General features: G+C 45.3%; 1 long non-coding RNA gene across 1 annotated transcript in view; it reads left to right on the top strand.

Annotated features, from left to right (window-relative positions):
* The first annotated feature begins 3,523 nt into the window (after positions 1-3,523).
* The window catches only part of LOC139023548 (uncharacterized), an 8,120-nt gene continuing 2,883 nt past the window's right edge, over positions 3,524-8,760 (top strand). Inside the window, exon 1 of the long non-coding RNA XR_011474679.1 lies at positions 3,524-3,685. This is a non-coding gene — a long non-coding RNA (uncharacterized lncRNA). The remainder of the gene's footprint in view (positions 3,686-8,760) is intronic.

Raw genomic sequence — 8,760 nt, 5'->3', positions numbered from 1 at the left:
GTAGACCCCTTGACTTTTTCCACATTTTGCTACGTTACAGCCTTATTCTAAAATTGATTAAATAAATGTTTTTCCTCATAAATTGACACACAATACCCCATAATGACAAAGCGAGAACAGGTTGTTAGGGTAAAAAAATATTTATATTTAAGTATTCAGGCCCTTTGCTTGAGACTTGAAATGAGACTTGAAATTGAGCTCAGGTGCATCCTGTTTCCATTGATCATCCTTGATGTTTCTACAACTTGATTGGAGTTTTCCTGTGGTAAATTAATTGATGGACATGATTTGGAGTGGCACACACCTGTCTATATAAGATCCCACAGTTCACAGTGCATGTCAGAGCAAAAACCAAGCCATGAGGTCGACGAAATTGTCCGTAGCTCTCCGAGACAGGATTGTGTCAAGGCACAGATCTGAGGAAGGATACCAAAACATTTCTGCAGCATTGAAGGTCCCCAAGAACACAGTGGCCTCCATCATTTCTTAAATGGAAGAAGTTTGGCACGACCAAGACTTCCTAGAGCTGCCGCCTGGAAAAAGTGAAGGAGTCTGAATACTTTCTGAATGCACTGTACTAACGATAACACCTACATTGCTCATGTGATGTCACATGCCTCCTGCCTGGGCCCGCATACCACTCGCTGTAACCCCCCACCCCCACCCCTCGCAGTAACACAGCGCCAACACACCCTGCCCTCACCCACCCTCACACTGCTGTTTTCACTACTCACACTACTCAGAGTTCAGGGCTGCTTCTCTGCGTGCAGCTTCATACGTTGTGGTGTGTGTGTGTGTGTGTGTGTGTGTGTGTGTGCAGCTTCATACGTGTGTGTGTGTGTGTGTGTGTGTGTGTGTGTGTGTGTGTGTGTGTGTGTGTGTGTGTGTGTGTGTGTGTGTGTGTGTGTGTGTGTGTGTGTGTGTGTGTGTGTGTTTGGGTGTGTGGTGTGTGTGTGTGTGTGTGTGTGTGTGTGTGTGTGTGTGTGTGATTGAGTGTTAAGACGTGTTAGGTTGAAAGTCTGTGTAGTGAGTGTGTGGGAGTATATGTAAAAATCTGTTCATAAACAAGTTGCCATAATTATATGCATACGTGATTAACTGGTGTGTGTGTTTGGCAGCTGTGTCCCAGAGGAGAGCCCTTCATCCATGCAGTCCAGTCCCATTGGACTATTACTTAAGTCATCATATGTCCTTTATCCCCATGAGTCTACTGGGATATTAATGATCTACTCATTTATCATCCCATTTATGATCTGTGTGTTTGTGCCCGACTGTATTGGCAGATCCAAGGTCAGTGTTTATAGTGTGTTTAGTGTAAGCTCTGTTCACACGTTCCCTGTTAGTGTGCCTTTGATCAACTGTTACAGTCTGTTCATCAATAAAGTCATAAATAAAAGCAATCATTCAGAGCTGTTGTCTGTCACCACTGGTGTTGGTTGTCTGTCACCACTGGTGTTGGTTGTCTGTCACCACTGGTGTTGGTTCTTAGTCGCTACATTGGATATCTTCTCGTTCGGTGGGTCTATTGCTGAAGCTGCCAACCATTGGTTGGCCAGAATCAGTGGGGAGATCCCAAAGATACTAAATGGTGTGTGGCCTATGGTCACTATCAGTCAGTTTTATGACCTGCCATTACAAATGATTGACGGTCAGGAAGGGCTGGAATATATTCCTCTGTTTCTCTGAGGTGTGATCAGAGAGAAGAACTGTCTTCTCTTTAGACATCATCATGGAAACTCGGAAACTGTCCATCGTGGCCCTGTGTCTGCTGGGAGTTTTGGGTTCAACCACCGCCAAAGGTAAGAGACCTGCCCAACACACCTTTACTGTGGATGGTCACCTGGCCTGACTTCTCATCAACTTACTTCTAGACATTCGCTATTACTTTCTTCTGAGTTTTGTTTTTCATATGCACTCCTTTAATTGGTTTCTACTTTCCCTCTCCTCTCAAACCTTCACTCTCTCCTTTCAAGAACATATCTCCTCACTCCACCCTCATAGTCTTTCTCACCTGATCTCGCTCTTCTCCTACTCTTCCCTCTGATCTCCTCTTTCTTGTCTTAAACTTCTAAACTCTTAAGTCCTCTTCTTTCACTCCTCTGTTCATCCTCCTCTCTCACCTTGCTACACACGTTCTTCTGAATCTGCCAAATCAACAAAGTAGGAGACAACTATCTGCAGTCCTAATTGAACAGGACTGACTTTGACGCTGTGCACCCTGACACCACTGACTACCTTATGGGTGACTATTACTCTCCCTGCTCTGCTCTCTTCCTGCAGTAAAGAATTGTAGTATTCTGGAAAGGTGGGTATTTGGAGGTCACAACAAACAGTACTGCTGATGCTTACTGTATATCAATAGACACTGGAGTGTCCTTGGTTCTTTCACTTTCTTACACTTTGGAATAGAGTACCTCATCCTGCCTTACCTATTCTTACWTCACTTAGCCTACATATGTATTGTTAACATCGACTAAGATGATACTGACCCCTTTTATCAMACATATCATTTTCACGGGCTGAAGCGCATTGAGTACGATCTCGCTCTTTTTTTCTTACCTGATCAACCCTGTTCCCTGCAGCCCTGTGACCTGCACTTTTACGTGGAGAGAGACCCCACCATGGATCCGTCCATTGCTGAGACCACAGGAAACGCCATCCGCATCCTCAGCAAAAACCCCAAGGGATTCTTCCTCCTGGTGCAAGGTGAGCAAAGGGTTAACCAAACTGCCAGTCAATGAATCCATCCATCAACTCAATCCCAACAGGTTCCTCTTTGAAATGGGTGTACGGTTGTTTGTTAAAATGAAATCAATCTATTGAGCGAATAATCACACCACTTGCTTATATAATTGAACACCAAGATGCGTTGATATCAAAGTGTGTGTAACCTTGTTTTTGTATCTTGAGTCAATATAGAGGTTAGTTAGTTGCGGTGCTGATGCTGTGTGCCTCTCAGCAAGACAGTTAGGGACTGCAGTGCACTACATGTATCTGCAGACTGTAGTAGGATCTGCATGTGTTTGCCGCAGTGTGAGGAGGGGGAACATTATGTTGAGATGCAACATATTACTGTTCTACAGCGGTGGCTCTTGGGCCCAGGCCCTCATCCATCCTACCTTCAATCTGAGACACCATCCTGGGACCTGATTGTGCTGTTGAGCGTCTTGCATCTTCAACAATGAGTTTTAAATAACACATCGCAGCAGGCTTTAAATAGAGCTGGGCATATGGTGYACCGTACCCTCTTCTCCTGCTCCCTGGGGATCCAACATATTAGCCCAACTCCTCTCCACTTTATGACTGCACTGATGAGGCGAACAGGAGCTAGGTTGGTTTTACTTGGCTAAGTTATACTTGTAGTTGTCATTTCAACTTTACTCCTTGTCCCTTACACACAGACCTAGGGTCAGCTTACCTTCCCCCAATCTTAACCTTAAATCATTAGAGATGACACCCCAATCCTGAGCTTAGATCAGTGTTTATGGGTAACTTCATCCTTCTCTTTCTCTCTGTGTGTCACGTGGGCGTATCGACCAGGGCCACCATGCCATCAGAGCCCTGCACGACGTCGCCAAGGGCCTGGAGCTGACCAACGAGGAGGAAACTCTCACCCCGTTGACAGCTGGCCACTCCCACGCCTTCACCTTCAATGGATACCCCTTCAGAGGCCAAAGCATTCTGGGTAAGCAACKACCTCACAGAAACAACTTTCTACATGGATTATGGTTTATGTTTTCCCCATACAGTTAGAGTTGGTTATTTTAGTCATCATTCTGATTCTAGGGCTTTTCCACTGCAGTGTTTTTTATAATTAAAGGGATGTTTGGTCAGCTGTTTTCAGTGGTTCCATGATTAGATGTTTGGGTCAGGTCATGCTAAGTTTATGGAATGATCAATAGTMATGTTGCATTAGTTTAGTAATGTKMTTATGTAGTGAAGCAGTAAGAATCTCTCCCCCCTTTACATACACACACCTTTCCTCTGTGGACAGGAACGTCCTCATTCTGACACCTCTCCCCCCACCTTCCTGCTCTGCACCCAGGGTTGCCGTGACTGCAGTTTTCCGGCCAAATTGGGATACTTTGAAAAGAACTACTTGGGCTACTTCTAAATTGCAACATATTAACCTGCTATAAACTGATATATATTCAACTATATATTAAATATTAAACTGATATAACGGTGAGAAAGCATTGGAAAACAATTTTAGGCCACTACGGTTCTTTAAACCACCTCTGAGCAAATTGTTCTAAAGTCAACTGTTCTAATGTCAACTTTTCTTATGGATAACCATATCAAGCGAAGGGTTTTACTCATGCTCAGTTCTTGGGTCTGGAGCGCTGTGCGAGTGGAAATTTGAAATGGAAGTTATGGAACTCCCTGGCGTGCTTCTGTTACGGGAAAAAAGTCCATAATGAAATAAGATTAAATGTATAGTATGATGAATGCATTTGTTGGCCATCAAGTAGGCTATTAATTTATCTGCCATTGTAGGTTACTGTAGCCTAACATTTGATACAATAAATACAGTACCAGTCACACCTGCTCACCTACTCAAGGGTTTTTCTTTATTTTGACTGTTTCCTACATTGTAGAATAATAGTGAAGACAGCTTTGCACGCTCTTGGCATTCTCTCAACCAGCTTCGTGAGGTAGTCACCTGGAATSCTTTTCAATTAACAGGTGTGCCTTAAGTCAATTTGTGGAATTTCTTTCCTACTTAATGCGTTTGAGCCAATCATGTGTGTAGTGACAAGGTAGGGGTGGTATACAGAAGATAGCCCTATTTGGTAAAAGACCAAGTCCATATTATGGCAAGAACAGCTCATATAAGTAAAGAGAAAGAACAGTCCGTGATTACTTGAAGACATGAAGTTCAGTCAATCTGGAAAATTTCAAGAACTTTGAGAGTTTCTTCAAGTGCAGTCGCAAAAACCATCAAGCACTATGATGAAGCTGTCTCTCATGCGAACCACCACAGGAAAGACTCAGAGTTACTTCTGCTGCAGAGGATACGTTCATTAGAGTTACCAGCCTCAGATTGCAGGACAAAAAAATGCTTCACAGAGTTCAARTAACAGACACATCAACATCAACTGTTCAGAGGAGACTGCGTGAATCAGGCCTTCATGGTGAAATTGCTGCAAAGAAACCACTACTAAAGGACACCAATAAGAAGAAGAGACTTGCTTTGGCCAAGGAACACCAGCAATGGACATTAGACCGGTGGAAATCTGTCCGTTGGTCTGATGAGTCCAAATTTGAGATTTTTGGTTCCAACCCCTGTGTCTTTGTGAGACGCAGAGTAGGTGAACGGATGATCTCCGCACGTGTGGCTCCCACCGTGAAACATGGAGGAGGAGGTGTGATGGTGTGGGGATGCTTTGCTGGTGACGCTGTCAGTGATTTGTTTAGAATTCAAGGCACACTTAACCAGCATGGCTACCACAGCATTCTTCAGATACGCCATCTCGTATGGTTTGCGCTTGTCAACAGGACAATGATCCAAAACACACCTCCAGGCTGTGTAAGGGCTATTTGACCGAGAAGGAGAGTGATGGAGTGCTGCATCAGATGACCTGGCCTCCACAATCACCTAACCTCAACCCAATTAAGATGGTTTGGGATGATGGCGTAGCAGTCAGACGTCTTTGTCCTTCGTCTTGTCGTGTCCCATGTATATAGCTTTATATATATATATATTTTTCATATCTCTGTATATATCGTTTTCTTCGCATATCTTTTTTATATTTTTCTAAACCTCAACTTCAAAATACTCTCTTGCAACCCGYCTCACCCAATGTGGTGTGGATCTGTTTTTYTTTTCTAAAGTATTTTTATTTACCTCGGAACCAGAATCCCCCCAACAGAAGCTGGCCAGCTCAGTAGCTACTAGCTAGTAGTCAGCTAACCACTGCTAGCGGTTATCAGCTAACCTTTAGCTCGGAAAGCTCTCGCCAGTTTGTACAACGTGACTCAAACCAGAGCATACTGTACCTATTTTCTCTCCATATCCCCGGATTCCTACCGCAAGCTCTGAACCTTTTCACCTGGATCATCGCAGCTAGCTAGATGCAATCCAAGTGATTACTCCTGGCAAACGTCTGTCCCGAAGCAAGCACCAATTAGCCTGGAGCTAGCCAATGCTAGGCCCATTCTCCCGGCTAGCTGAAGAGGCCCATCAGCCACTCCTGGGCTACAATACTGAGACTCCTTCTACTGCCGGTACGGGGCACGGAAACCCGCCGATCCTTCGCGACTGGACTACCGACGTAACCTGCTCGAGGGGGTACTCAACTGGCCCCTACGTCGTGACTTCCCCTGAATGCCCATCTGCTAGCCGCGGGCCGCTAGCTGCTAGCCGCGGCCCGCTAGCTGTCTAGAGCATATTGGACTGTTAGCTGAATACATCCATCGGCCAATTTCTTGGGCCACTATACCTATTTTGCCAATTGGACTTGGACCCTTCTGCTCCTCGGAACCCTACTAATCCATCACGACTGGTTTATCAACGTCACCGCACGCAGAGGCTAAAACAGACTTTTCTCCGTCGCGACGTCCCTCTAAGGCCCTTCTGCTAGCTTGCTAGCCCCGGCCTGCTAGCTGTCTGAATCGCCGTGTCTCCAGCCAGCCCAACCACTCACTGGACCACTATGATCACCCGGCTACGCATGCCTCTACCTAATATCAATATGCCTTGTCCATTACTGTCCTGGTTAGTGATTGTCTTATTTCACTGTAGAGCCTCTAGCCCTGCTCAATATGCCTTAACCAACCATTTAGTTCCACCTCCCACATAAGCGGTGACATCACCTGGTTTAAACGTCTCTAGAGACAATATCTCTTTCATCATTACTCAATGCCTAGGTTTACCTCCAATGTACTCACATCCTACCATACCGTTGTGTGTACATTATGCCTTGAATCTATTCTATCGTGCACAGAAACCTGCTCCTTTTACTCTCTGTTCCGAACGTACTAGACGAACAGTTCTGATAGCCTTTAGCCGTACCCTYATCCTACTCCTACTCTGTTCCTCTGGTGATGTAGAGGTTAATCCAGGCCCTGCAGTGCCTACCTCCACTCCTATTCCCCAGGCGCTCTCATTTGTTGACTTCTGAAACCGTAAAAGCCTTGGTTTCATGCATGTTAACATTAGAAGTCTACTCCCCAAGTTTGTTTTATTCACTGCCTTAGCACACTCTGCCAACCCGGATGTCTTAGCMGTGTCTGAATCCTGGCTTAGGAAGACCACCAAAAACCCAGAAATGTCCATCCCTAACAATAACATCTTCCGACAAGATAGAACTGCCAAAGGGGGCGGTGTTGCAATCTACTGCAGAAATAGCTTGCAGAGTTCTGTCTTACTATCCAGGTCTGTACCCAAACAATTCGAGCTTCTACTTTTAAAAACCCACCTTTCCAGAAACAAGTCTCTCACTGTTACCGCTTGCTATAGACCACCCTCTGCCACTAGCTGTGCCATGGACACCATATGTGAATTGATTGCCCCCCCATCTATCTTCAGAGCTCGTGCTGCTAGGTGACCTAAACTGGGATATGCTTAACACCCCGGCCATCCTACAATCTAAGCTTGATGCCCTCAATCTCACACAAATTATCAATGAATCCACCAGGTACAACCCCAAATCCGTAAACACGGGCACCCTCATAGATATCATCCTAACCAACTTTCCCTCCAAATACACCTCTGCTTTTCAACCAAGAGCTCAGCGATCACTGCCTCATTGCCTGCATCCGTAATGGGTCAGCGGTAAAACGACCACCCCTCATCACTGTCAACGCTCCCTAAAACACTTCAGCAGCAGCCTTTCTAATCGACCTGGCCCGGGTATCCTGGAAGGATATTGACCTAATCCCGTCAGTAGAGGATGGCCTGGTTATCTTTAAAAGTGCCTTCCTCACCATCTTAAATAAGCATACCCCATTCAAAAAATGTAGAACCAGGAACGGATATAGCCCTTGGTTCTCTCCAGACCTGACTGCCCTTGACCAGCACAAAAACATAATGTGGCGTTTCTGCATTAGCATCGAATAGCCCCGTGATATGCAACTTTTCAGGGAAGGTTAGGAACCAATACACAGGCAGTTAGGAAAGCTAAGGCTAGCTTTTTCAAGCAGAAATTTGCATCCTGTAGCCACAAACTCAAAAAAGTTCTGGACACTGTAAAGTCCATGGAGAATAAGAGCACTCCTCCCAGCTGCCCACTGCACTGAGGTTAGGAACATTGGTCACCACCGATAAATCCATTTATAATTGAGAATTTCAATAAGCATTTTTTCTACGGCTGGCCGTGTTTTCCACCTGGCTACCCCTACCCGATCAACAGCCTTGCACCCCCCACAGCAACTCACCCTAAGCCTCCCATTCTTCTTACCCAAATCCAGATAGCTGATGTTTCTGAAAGAGATTGCACCATCAGGACCCCTACAAATGCAAGCGGGGCTAGACAAGCTGGACCCTCTATTTTCAAAAATTACTGCCGAAATTGTTGCAACCCCTATACTTAGCCTGTTCAACCTCTCTTTCGTATCGTCTGAGAGTTCCAAAGATTGGAAAGCTGCCGCGGTCATCCCCTCTTCAAAGGGGGAGACACTCTAGACCCAAACTGCTACAGACCTATATCTATCCTACCTGAGGTCTTATCCTACCTAAGTAGAACCAAGTTACAAACAGATTTACTGACCATTTCGAATCCCACCGTCCTTCTCCGCTTGCAATCTGGTTTCAGAGCG

This window comes from Salvelinus sp. IW2-2015, linkage group LG4p (genome assembly GCF_002910315.2).
Source record: "Salvelinus sp. IW2-2015 linkage group LG4p, ASM291031v2, whole genome shotgun sequence".
NCBI classification, from domain to species: Eukaryota; Metazoa; Chordata; class Actinopteri; order Salmoniformes; family Salmonidae; genus Salvelinus; species Salvelinus sp. IW2-2015.
Note: the sequence above shows the minus strand (reverse complement) of the source record. Positions and strands in the feature narration are given on the sequence as shown.